The sequence below is a fragment of the Micropterus dolomieu genome, linkage group LG20 (assembly GCF_021292245.1).
Source record: "Micropterus dolomieu isolate WLL.071019.BEF.003 ecotype Adirondacks linkage group LG20, ASM2129224v1, whole genome shotgun sequence".
NCBI classification, from domain to species: domain Eukaryota; kingdom Metazoa; phylum Chordata; class Actinopteri; order Centrarchiformes; family Centrarchidae; genus Micropterus; species Micropterus dolomieu.
The window spans coordinates 8064986-8077201 of record NC_060169.1 but is presented as its reverse complement, the minus strand read 5'-3'; the positions used below and the strand labels follow the sequence as shown (position 1 = coordinate 8077201).

At 38.3% G+C, this 12216-nt stretch overlaps 1 protein-coding gene across 1 annotated transcript in view; it reads left to right on the top strand.

Moving 5' to 3' along the window:
• The first annotated feature begins 3133 nt into the window (after window positions 1-3133).
• tspan4a (tetraspanin 4a) overlaps window positions 3134-12216 on the top strand; it is a 164650-nt gene continuing 155567 nt past the window's right edge. The window contains exon 1 of the mRNA XM_046032828.1: window positions 3134-3211. The gene's annotated coding sequence lies outside the window, so the exon portion shown is untranslated. The remainder of the gene's footprint in view (window positions 3212-12216) is intronic.

The window sequence follows — 12216 nt, the reverse complement described above, 5'->3', positions numbered from 1 at the left end:
AATAGCTACAGTACCTGAACATTACTCTTATTTGCAATAATATGGGGACAGTTTAATTTAAGAAACCATTACACGTGGTGTGATTGCCTTGCTGGGCCTGTATTCAAAAGCAATACTTCAACCCTCAGGCTTAAACAGCATAATGATACTGTCACTTACCCCATTACCAACCTTGTAGGTCTGCTTTACTGACATATTAATATTTAACAATATCTCACTGTTGACACTGTGCCAGACAAGAGTCAGGACCAAACCGGTCTCAAAACATTAGTAATAAATAGAAGGCATTGATCATTAACAATGAACTTCATATCAATCCATGTGTGAAAACCTTCCTTCAATAAACCATTTCCACACCAAAGGCCAAAATAAACAAAAGCCTACACCAGTGCAGTTAGGATACACTAACTGTGTGATCTCTCTTCTGTTTGACGAATGTCAGGTTAGTTATGTTAAGGTTGTGCGCCTATGCTTATTCTGTGGTTTTGTGTATCTGTGACAATGTTTGTGGCACTTAAAAAAATGATTAAAAAAATAATCATGTTACTCTTTTCTTTTAGCATTGTGTACAACATTGTATATTACATTAATTGCATTAAGTGTCTTGCTCAGGGACACATTGTTGGATGTGTCACAGTGGGAATTGAACCCAGGTCTCTCACACCAAAGCATGTGTCTTATACACTGCTCCATCACCACTCCATATATGACAGACATATGAATAGTTTACGCTGTCACACTCATGAACAGTTAAATCCATGACTGAAGCCACTATCATATGTAATATAAACATTGTGCCATAATCTGTCCATAATATCCTTTCAGACTATACCTACTGTGCATATACTTTCAATATATGCACACTGTGATGGTCCAGGGTCTCTGTCAGGGATTGTGTGTGTTGCGTTTCAGGGTTGCAGCTTCCTGGTTGGGTTGAGATGGAGACCATTAAGAAACTGTAGGCAGCTGGCCAGTGTCTTCAGGTAATTTGAATATGATCTACCCCATCCTGGTAGTTTGGAGGCTCACTGTCCCCTGACATCGCCTTGTGTATTATTGGTTTCATTTTCTAGTTAATCATTATTTCAGTTGTTCTTGTAATATGTATAGTCCCAGCTGTTGAATTCAGCTTTTGTTAACTTTGTTAAGCAAAATTAATATCAGTTAAATAAAAGTCCTATATTTTAGTTAACCCTTTCTTGAGTCTCCCTTTTTTTGGTATAAACTTTGAGCTTGGCCATAACAAAATTAACCAATTTTTATAAATAGAGTAATTTATTATCCACTCAGCATCCTTTGCACTGCCATGCTTATACATACTGTACAGTACACTGTAATCTGACTTGTGTATAGTTGTTGTCCAGCTCTTGCCTGTATAGAATAGCTTGAAGTTTATGTTTGTTTAGCTATATGCCTGTTGCTTTACTGGCTTGTAAATGTGTCCTCTGCATTGTGTGTGAGTATAATGAGAGCTACTGAGAGAGATGTTTCAACTCACTTTGCCAATGAAGTTGATTCGGATTCTTAATATCTCCTCATCATGCAAGCCTTTACATTAAAAAAAATCCATTGATTTTTATCCCATCCATATTTATAGTTAGTGTAAACCTTGACATATACAGTTACCCAGCTATTTCATTCAGCTTGTGTGCTAGTGAGAAAAAGAGGAAACCGTCACTTATTTACTCACCTCTATCTTTGTTTAACAGCAAAAACAGTCAAATATTTTTAGCCACACTAGTGGCATGGCTTTAGGGATCTCTGTTGTCACCAATTTGGCTTAGACTGAAATATCTCAACAACTAATGGATTGCAGTGGGAATTTAGTGCAGACGTTCATACTCCCTAAAGAATAGACTCTGGTGACTATTCCTCCTCTTCCTTTGAAATATCTCAATATCTACTAGAGGGATTAGCAGAAAATACATTCATTCACGTTCATGTAGATCCACTGACTTTTCCTCTAGCGCCACCGGGTTCACATTTATGGTTTTGAGGGAAATGTCTCAACAACTACTGGATGGATAGTTGTGATATTTGATTCACACATTTACTTTCCTCTCAGGATTAATTTTCAGCCAAGGTAACAGATCTGTGAGGCTGTAGTCACAGAGATGCTTTGACCTAAATGCTAATGGTACATAATATGCTAACAATGACAATGCTAATGTGCTAATGTTTAGCAGCTATAATGTTTACCATGTTAACCATCTTTGTTTAATGTGTCAGCTTGCTACCATTTGAGGATTGGTACTAACATCTGAAATTGATAGGAATCTCATTCATTTTGCCAGTGAACCAAATAATTACATCAATTGAAATTTTGACCTGATGATGATGCCAGACAAATAGCTAAGGAATCACAGAAGTTATTAAAACTTGTCTGTACATCTTGTCCTTGTATTTCTTTCTACAAGAAACAAGAACATTTACTCTTTGCAGTGGAACAAGATTGAGTGACCTTTAGATGGTATCCTTAAATATAACAAAACCGTATGAAAAAGTAAAGAAAACAAAAAAGTATTTGACAGTAAATATAGGCTACAGTAGCCTCCATCCAAAAAACAGTGACAAACAATAAAAATGTTCACAAACCAGTGCCAAGAGGAGATGGCTGCATTACAGTCCAAACTTAGGAATATGTTCCTTTAAGTACCCTTAAGATAAAAATATATCATATCCTATTATATTTCTTTTAATTTACATCAGGTTGAATCTTATTTACAAAGGAAAACCCTCTTTAATATGATGAGTTCCAAAATATAAATTGTATGTTGATGATGAATGTATTACTTTTGGTTACTTTGATGAAAAAGAATTAGCTTATAAACCAGCAAACTGTTTGTATTTATTATAAGTAGCTATTTGTATTCATCTGATGTTGCTTTCTAAATCACCTGACTGAATCAGAGCAAATTAGCCTATAAATTACTTTTGGAAATTGTCAGTGAGCCAAAAGTCCTACAAAGGATCATTATTGCTTTTAAGTGCTATAGCTTTATTCACCACTAGATGTTGCCATTTTGCTGTTTGGCAGGTCAGTGACAGTCACATGTGCATCCATGTTGAGAGAGAGAGAGAGAGAGAGAGAGAGAGAGAGAGAGAGAGAGAGAGAGTCTGTGGAAAGGGAACAACTTGGGAAGTTTTGTCATACACTGAGGGAAGAAGAGGGACAACCAGGAGAGAGTGTACAGTGTGAGATAAGTGAATGGTAAGTCATTTTCACATTTCTCTTATTCAAATGACATGTGTCAACTAACTGGCTCTTCTTTCTGACTTTCTCCTCTTCTCTACTCCTTACCTTTTCTCTTTAATTCTGTATTCTAGCTCCAACCAGATGTCAGTGACCTTGTTTAAGAGATTTAACTTTGATAAATAGGGAGCTTTTGGGGAGCGAGTTTGTCTAATTAGAAGGGATAAACTATATCCTGGTTCCATTTATCTTGTGTGAATTGGTTAATGAGTGTTGCACTTGGTTTACTTAAGGGTGGGATTACATTAATCATACTTGAGCTCAGTATGATTTGCTCATGAAAGCACACTTAAATTCTGGCCAGTATGTTTTTTGTTGTTGTTGTTGTTGCTTGTAAGTTGTATGTGAGATTGTGAAAAATGTGGTGATGTATGTGAGAATGAGGCTCTCTGATTGGCTGAGGAATGTTACTCTGGACCTCGATGAAAGACAAAAATACAACATTTCGAAATACCAACCATTCCTCAAGCTATTCCCTCCCATAATTTTTTTTTCTGGAGGGGTTACAGGAACTTAAGGCCTCACTGACTCCTCAAAACCATGGCTGGCTGGCAAAGTGCAGTGGAATTCATTGCCATACAATGTGCCCTTATGTTAGGTTAGAAGAAGTCTTACATTCTCCCAGATGAAGCTGCTCCATATTACATGTGGCACATGAAAAATGTATCTAAAATTCAATGAAGGCAGTATTGAAGGGATACATATCCTAAAAACTGTTAAAACAGCAGGTTTTCTTTTTTGTATTTCTGAGCCTATGTCGCTGTTTTGTGGTGCATTTCTTTGTTATTGTTGCATCAGTTGGATTTGAAAGCAGAAAAAAAAATCTCAGTTGTCCAAAAACATCCACGCTGAAACAACTAAATGGTTTTTGGCATCTGTGCCTCAGAATCAAAGATAAAATAGACTAAATTTTGTGCTGATTCTCAACACTCAGCACTCACATGAACCACAATAGACCAGAGTGAGAGATCCATGCACTCACATGAACCACAATAGACCAGAATGCAGTGCAGCTACATGACATATGAATAAGAAACACCATTCCAGCATTTTCTCAGCCATAAAAACTCAGATCTACTTCACTTTCCACAAAACACATATGACTATTAAAAGTTTATACCCTTCCTTTACGAGTTGCTGGGAAGTGCTAGCTCTATTCCAGATTACTACACTGCTGCCCACATTTTTGTTTTTTTCAGCAAATTGAACAGAAGTAAATAATATTTAAATATAAAGTTCAGTCCCCAGTTCATTAGGTACAACAAGCTAAAACTAATTCAGTCTAATACAACAGCCCCGCAATAAATCCTACCTTCATGAAGGTTATGTTCAGTGTTTGTCAAACATGAACTGTATTGCATCATGCTCAATACTGAGTTGATTATTTTGATTTTTAGCTCTAATTTTAATTTATAAGACTTGATTTATAAAGTAAAACAAATTAAATAAGAGTACTTGCTTTTTTCCATTTATTCTCATCATTCATGAACATGTGATTTATGACTATTGGATTGGATTGGAGTATCTCTACTTGTTATGGGCATTTGTTGTTATTTCTGATATTTCCAAAACATCAATTGATAAGAAATCAATAGATTAATCAGCAATGGAAGTAACTGTTGGCTGCAGCTTGGGAAATGTGGTACACAAATGTAGATAGACAGGGAAACTTCACAGAAGTACACTACATTATTGAAAAACTCCTGAAATGTACTGAAAACAATTATAAAACTATTTAAGGGCACATGTTTCCTTTATAAATAAACTCAGATCATGTTCTATATATAAGCTGTTGACTGCTGCCCATGAAATCCCCTGCACTTTGCAGCTCACAGTGCCAGTCAGACTGCCTTGACACATTCCAGGATGTGCACAGAGCAAGTAAAGAGAAGGAGGCAGCTTCCTTTCCCCATGTCCTCCCACATTAAATCAACTCCAGCATGGCTAAACTGATGAACTGATGGCTGTGGACATTTGGCAGCTGCACACTGTTTACATTTAGCCTGAAAACACTGGCCAAGACCAAAGCTGCTGCCAACACACAGTTTTCAATCTGACTCTGTGTTTTTCCTTGCTGCTATGAAGTGCATATGGCATGGATGAAAGAAGTGAAAATATGTTTCTGAGAGTAGGTGTGGAGTGTTTTCTTTAATCGCTACAGCTGGTGTTGTTTGTTGGTGTAACTATAGCTCTGTGGCCGACTTGTGGGCTTCTCTAGGTGTGGCGACTCTCTGGATAATTGCCCTGAACACTGGCTCTACTGAAGGTGGATATAACAAGGCTGCATTGTGTGTGTGTGTGTGTGTGGCACTGCTCTGCTCTGCTCCAAATTCACTCACCTAGTTTTCCTCAGTTCTGTGTTCCTTCAGTACATTTTTTTTGCCAGATTTCAGCCAGTCCTCTCTCACTTTGTTCCGTCTTTGATTGCACAGTTTCCAGCCTTATGTTCTTGTAGCCCACTTTTCTTCAGTCCTGCCAGAAGAAGAAAGGGCTGACAAGACTATGAATATATGTTATGTTAAAAATATTGTGGGTAAGGTATTTCTTTTGTTTCTTTTTCTGATCTTTACTCCTGCCCAGGTAGACGGAATTGTATAAGCATAGGAATGAAAAATATATAATATCTTGAAGGTGATACGGGCTATATGTCCAGTTTTAGATTTTGTTCAGCACTGTGAGAGGTAGTGCAAAAACACAATGTGAAAGATATATGAAGAGAAAACTAAATGGTCCTACAGAATGATACACTTTAGAGAGGTGCAACACAACAAACCCTAAATTACAGGTAGGTACACAATACAACAGCAGATATGAGACACTACAAAGTATGATAAGGCCAATATGAATTAATTATTGGGCCAACGGGCACAGTATTAGAGATACAAGATACAGGGAGATAAAATTTTAATAGTTCTGCTGGTTCATACTAGGTAACTGCAGCAGGAAACAGTAATAGTAATAGCATTCAATTAAAAACTGACACCCAGGGCTGGAGCCAGGTTTTTAGAGATGTTAAAGTCATGAGTCCTACATGCATTTTTGCTAGGTTTGTTTGAAAAGAAATACCAATATGCTTACATTTATTACACCTATTTGATCATTTCTAGACACATTTCTTGAAAAAAATGTTTGACACTTGAATGCTGTTTTAACATTCGTCTGTTAAAGGTGGAGCATTTTTCTGTGCTCACCTCAAGTCTCAGTTTAACACGTGTTCGTACTTTAAGGATGTGTGACATCGCACCTAGTTTGTAGCTAAACATGGCCCAGTATGAAACTTGTTATATTAGTATTCAAATCAGAGTATTTCTATGTCTTATAACATGTCTGGAGGGGATCTTTACATTTGAAAATATAAGTTGAAGTATGCTGTAATGAGTATCTTCGAAGACTATATCCACAACAAAAGTGAAAGTTACTTAGCAGAAATCTCCAAATCCCCCCAAATATGGATCTTGTTGTCCACGAGTCTGGCTCTGCTAACAAAACAACAAAAGTGTTATCTTAAACCAGTAGTTTACAGCAATTTTTAGTTTTAAATACACTTTGAAGATTGAAGATCAACATCAATTTAATTTAGACATGTTAAAAATAAAGCTACAGCCAGCAGCCAGTTAGCTTAGCTTAGAATAAAGAATGGAAACAAACTGAGGGGAACTAAAAAACAGTGTGTTTGTCATCCATAGTCACAGCACTAATACTTGATTGCACATGGTGGTTGTTTTATTTTTCCGCATGTCCTTTCAGAATGTGAGGCACCAGCATTGCCTCTTACAGTTTTGAAGGGTCTAATTTGTCCCCACTGTTTCTCCTTGTTGAGAGCTCTGCCGAGATGTTAGTGCAGAGTGAAAACCACAAACCATAACCACACTCTTTCACTGCTGCTGACTCCCAGTCTTACGCCCCGTTTAACACAGAAAAAAGTACAAGGCAGGTTTTTTTCCCCTCCCCTCACTACATTTCTTGATGTGTCCTCCCTTCCTCACACCCTATATGTCACTCTGTCCACCATAATTTACTCCTGGCTGATATACCCAGCTATATATTGTATTTAATTTGTTTAGACTCCTTAGTTTTCTTTGCAGGCTATAAAAATAGCAGACAGCATTTACATTCTGTATATAGCTGGTTCTTTTTAGCCTTCTTGGTGGTGCAACTGCAGACTAATCTTTAGATAACATGTAATTTGCATTGTGTAGGGAATTCTTTAAACATGCAGACATCCCACAAAGTCAAAATATTTCCTGTATATTTCTGTTTGCATAGTCAAAGTTATCTTTGCTTTCCTTGAATTTCTCACAAAGCTTTCTTTCTGCATGCTCTGTTTCTTCATATAATTTTTATAATGTTCTGTCTGAGCATCCTCAAACATCTCAAAGTATGAGCTTGACTCCCATTTACATTCATTTCTGGCAGCCACTTGTGTCCAGTCTTTGCTGAACTTAATAGATTTTGTCTAACTTTATAGAGGTTGGCTCCCTGGACACAGATCATGCTACAGACTGACTGAGTGAAAAATCAATTTTCATGACTTTAAAATGGAGAGCATCTGTCTGCTAGATTTGAAGTACAGTGCCTTCAGAAACTTTCCAAACCCCATGATGTCCTGAAGTGCACCACACAGAATACAAAGTAAATTAGGATTTGCTGTTCACAATCAACATAGAATACCTTATAAAGAAAATTTGAACACAGTTTAAAGCTTTGTGTTTTTCACAGTTTTTTTTAAACGATCCCATTTAAAACAGGCAATTTGTTCCTGAATTTATATATTATTCTTACCCGTGTCTTTTTTGGGCATTCTTTTAAATTGTTCAAAATGTGCAGTTTTTCTCCTGCTCAATAGGGATCCTCTGTGAACAGCTATCTTCACTGCAGAGACTTTCAATGGGATTCATTCAAGTCTGTTTTTTGGCTCAGCCACTGAAGCACTTCTAGTACTGAAGCTACTATATTTTGAATTAAGACTGGTTCTCATGCAGTTTTTAAATGGAAAGCTGTCCTACACAGTAGGAGCTTCCTATTCCAGCATAAACGTTTGCTGTCAAACACCTTTTGATCTGATGCAATATGAACATGCCACTGATTAGAATCATTTCATGTTGCTCTGGATGAAAGATATCTCACAAATTTTACAGATTATGTCAATAAAAAAATGTGTCTGTTCAAAAGCAAATAGGCACTACTGTCTATCATGGACTATGGATTAAACATGAAAGTTTAACGTTACACACAATGTAAGTAAGGTTTCTAAAGGGATATTGTTAAGTTAGTTTACTACCATATTTGATGCTGCTGTGTTACTGGAGATACGCATGATTGAGAGAGACTTTTGTCAATTAGGCCAATGCGGTCCTTAATGTATTATCTCTTTAATGAAACTGTATTTATTTATTTTTTGCTGTTGAATATTACCAACAGAATTTAAAGTAGTTAAAGGTCTGATGTTATGTCAAAGATGTCTGTATAATGTGAGAGATATCTGAGATATCCACTGAAGTTAGCCTGGTAACCAGCTAGACCACTTTGAACATGTGTGCGAGCGGCAAGTTCCCTATATTACACAAGCTCTTTTAGCTGGCTGTTTTGGTCTAATAAATATCTCATTGTAAAACACACGTCATTTAAACTCGACAGATACAAAATAAAACTGACCAAAACTGTTGTGGTTAGTCTTTCCACTGTTCCAAAAATAACTCTGGTTTGGTCAAAATAATCCCTTAAATCACCAAGTTAGATGTAAAAATATTCTGCCTCTACATGCTGTCGCTGCCTTTCACTCATCTCCCTGCCTAAACCATGCCATGTCTTCATCATCCTGAGTCAGTCCTGGTCAGAGCTGCTGTAAATCACCTCGGTAGTGTATTCTCTGTTATCAAACTGGTCTGCGTCATTCTTGGAGGTTGTGTTCAGTCCCGGACATGATTGCCAGGAGGCTGCTGAGCCTGGTTCTGTTTCCCACTTGCCCGGCTCCAGTTCTGGTGCCCATTCAGGACTCAGTCAGCTAAGTTAGGTGCATGGCTAACTGAGTTAATTAGCGAATGACAGTCAGCAGCAGTTATGACTTGATATGCTGCCCCCTATTTTGTGAAGTATGAATACGACAGGTGGAGAGCAGTCTCACTTCTTACATATTGTACCTTTAAGTGTCTTTAAGAAAATGTATTTGAATAATTGTGGTTCAGCGCAAGGAAGTGACCCTATTGCCAACTAAGAATTTGGCAACATAATGGATGTCCTTTGAGGAATGTACTGCTTTTGGGAGCCAGCATCTAGTAAGTGTGAGCTTTCATTCTATGTAGCGTCACAGGCTAAGAGAAGAGTAATGAATGTATTGTTTTTTACAAAACACACATACAGGGATGATGTTCAGAACATCACATGTCATTTCATAGATCATGTTCCAAGTCTTTGTATTATATAGCTGTTGCTTTACAGCTAAAGTTGTTGTTTATGTTTTAATGTTTATTGTAATGTTAATTATGTCAAATTTTCCTCATGATTTCAGACTGTTTAATCTTCTATTTTGCAGTCTCCGAGCAGCTGTTACTTCGTGGCTACTTTACAGCCCAGATTTGGGAAATAAAAATGTGCATTGTCCTTTAGTCAAGATTTTCATCATATTTACATCAAAGGTACTCCCACTTCTGTTCTTGATCTGTCGCCTGAACTATGGAAGGCTTTTTTCTTGATGGTTTGTTTGTTTCGAAGACTCTGGCCCAAGGAATAAGCAATGTAGTTGTAGTTTTCTATTTCCTAATGATGCCACCTGCTGTGCCCTATTACACTTTTCGTTTTGTTGATGTTTGTTCTCTCTTAATCTTACGGATTCCTTGGACCATATCTAAGATTTTCACTGCTCTGCTCTGTCACTGTACTTCATTGCGCTGTCGTCCATTGGACTATGTATGTTGTGTTTTATTTTAGACCATGCCACTTGAAGTGAACACAAGTCGACAAGCTAATTCAAGTTGTAGAGAATCTAAAAGACATTTAAGGCAAAGTTGATGCAACCAAACTTGATTTGAAGTGCCGTTGCAATGCTTTGAATAACTATTGCCTCAAAACATTTCAGCTTTTCATTTTTAATTCATTTGTAAACAGCTATAAATAAACTTAAAACAACACACTTCAACATTTATGGTTTAGTGTCTTTAGATCACAAACAAAAACATCCTCATTCAATCTATTTCAGATGAAGTTAAGGGGGTTTCATGAGTTGTTGGTGAAGAAAACTTTGTATGCTGAACTTGTACCTTCAGAACTGCTTTATATTGCCCTGCTTGTGAAAAACCCCTGAGAACACTGAATCTTGCATTTTTTTTATTGTTGTCACAACTACTGTGTGCAATCCCGCCCTTTTTTCTCCTCAGTAGTACTCATTGGATTTTCCTGGTTTGCCATGTCTTAAAGTTTTTTATGTGTCACATCAAGAACACTAAGAGAATGTCTTGTTTTCATTCCATTTTAGGATGATGCATCTAATTATATCCCAATCATCTCACTTGACTCGACTCGACTCGACTCGGTTTGGCCGTGCTCCATTTTCCATTGCAGATTCCACATTCCGTAGATAGTACCTCTCAATGTAGCTGGTTGTCATCGCAACGCCACACACAACTGCGGCGACGTAATGTTCAATGCGACACACACCAGCGATCCACACAGCTTTCACTTTATTTAAGTTAAAACATTTCAACATTACTCAGAATGTAAAGACAGATAAGCGGTATGAAAACCTTCCAGCTGTGTTTTCCTCTGCCACTGTTGCTGCAGCGGTCTGTGTGACGGTGGGAGCAGAAGGAAATGGCGCAAAAGGCTCAACACCAAGGCTAACAGTCCTCCCACGTCAATGGTACTTCACTCTCCTCGTTTACTCCTCTCACGGAGAGCGAAGTATCAGAACTCCTGACCCGTAGCCGTCCTATGACATGCCCACTGGACCCGATTCCGACGAATCTCCTCCAAGCCAAATCTCCTACCGCGGTCCTGGCAATCACTCGTGATAAATACTTCTCTGGCTTCGGGAACCTTCCCGTCCAATTTCAAAAGGGCTCAGGTTAAAGCCTTGCTCAAAAAGCCCTCCCTCAACCCTACTCAAGTTGAGAACCATCAGCCAGTTTCACTTCTAACATTTTTATCCAAAACTATCGAACGAGCAGTCTTCAAACAGGTCTCAGAATTCCTCACACAGAATGACCTCCAAGATCCATATCAGTCTGGTTTTAAGAGTGGCCACTCTACTGAAACAGCTCTTCTGCTAAACCTCTCTAAGACCGAACTCTTGGTCATTCCGGCCAAGCAATCTATTCACCACAACATCAAACTACAAATTTACTCCTCAACCATCACTCCAACCAGGGTGGTGAGAAACTTGGGTGTCATGATTGATGACCAGCTGTCCTTTTCAGACCATGTTGCTGCTGTCTCTCGGTCGTGCCGCTATGCTCTATACAACATAAAGAAAATCAGGCCCTACCTCACTCAGTATGCCACCCAGCTTCTGGTACAGGCCATGGTTATCTCTCACCTTGACTATTGCAATTCCCTTCTAGTAAGTCTTCCAGCTTGTGTGGTGAAATCCTTACAAATGGTCCAGAATGCAGCAGCGCATCTGGTTTTTGATCAGCCCAAAAGGACGCATGTCACTCCATTACTCAGTGACCTCCACTGGCTACCCGTGGCCTCAAATCAAATTCAAGTCACTAATGCTTGCATACAGAGCTACTACTGGGTCTGCACCCATCTACCTAAACTCCATAATACAAGTTTACATTCCTTCTCAGCCACTACGCTCCTCCAACGAACGCTGCCTGGCTCTGCCATCCCTGCACACAAAGCAATCTCAATCCCGGCTGTTCTCATCTGTGACACCACGATGGTGGAAAGAGCAACACATGCCATCAGAGCAGGGGTCCCTCTCCAACTTCAAGAATTATAACACCTCCAACTCCTAACCTCTA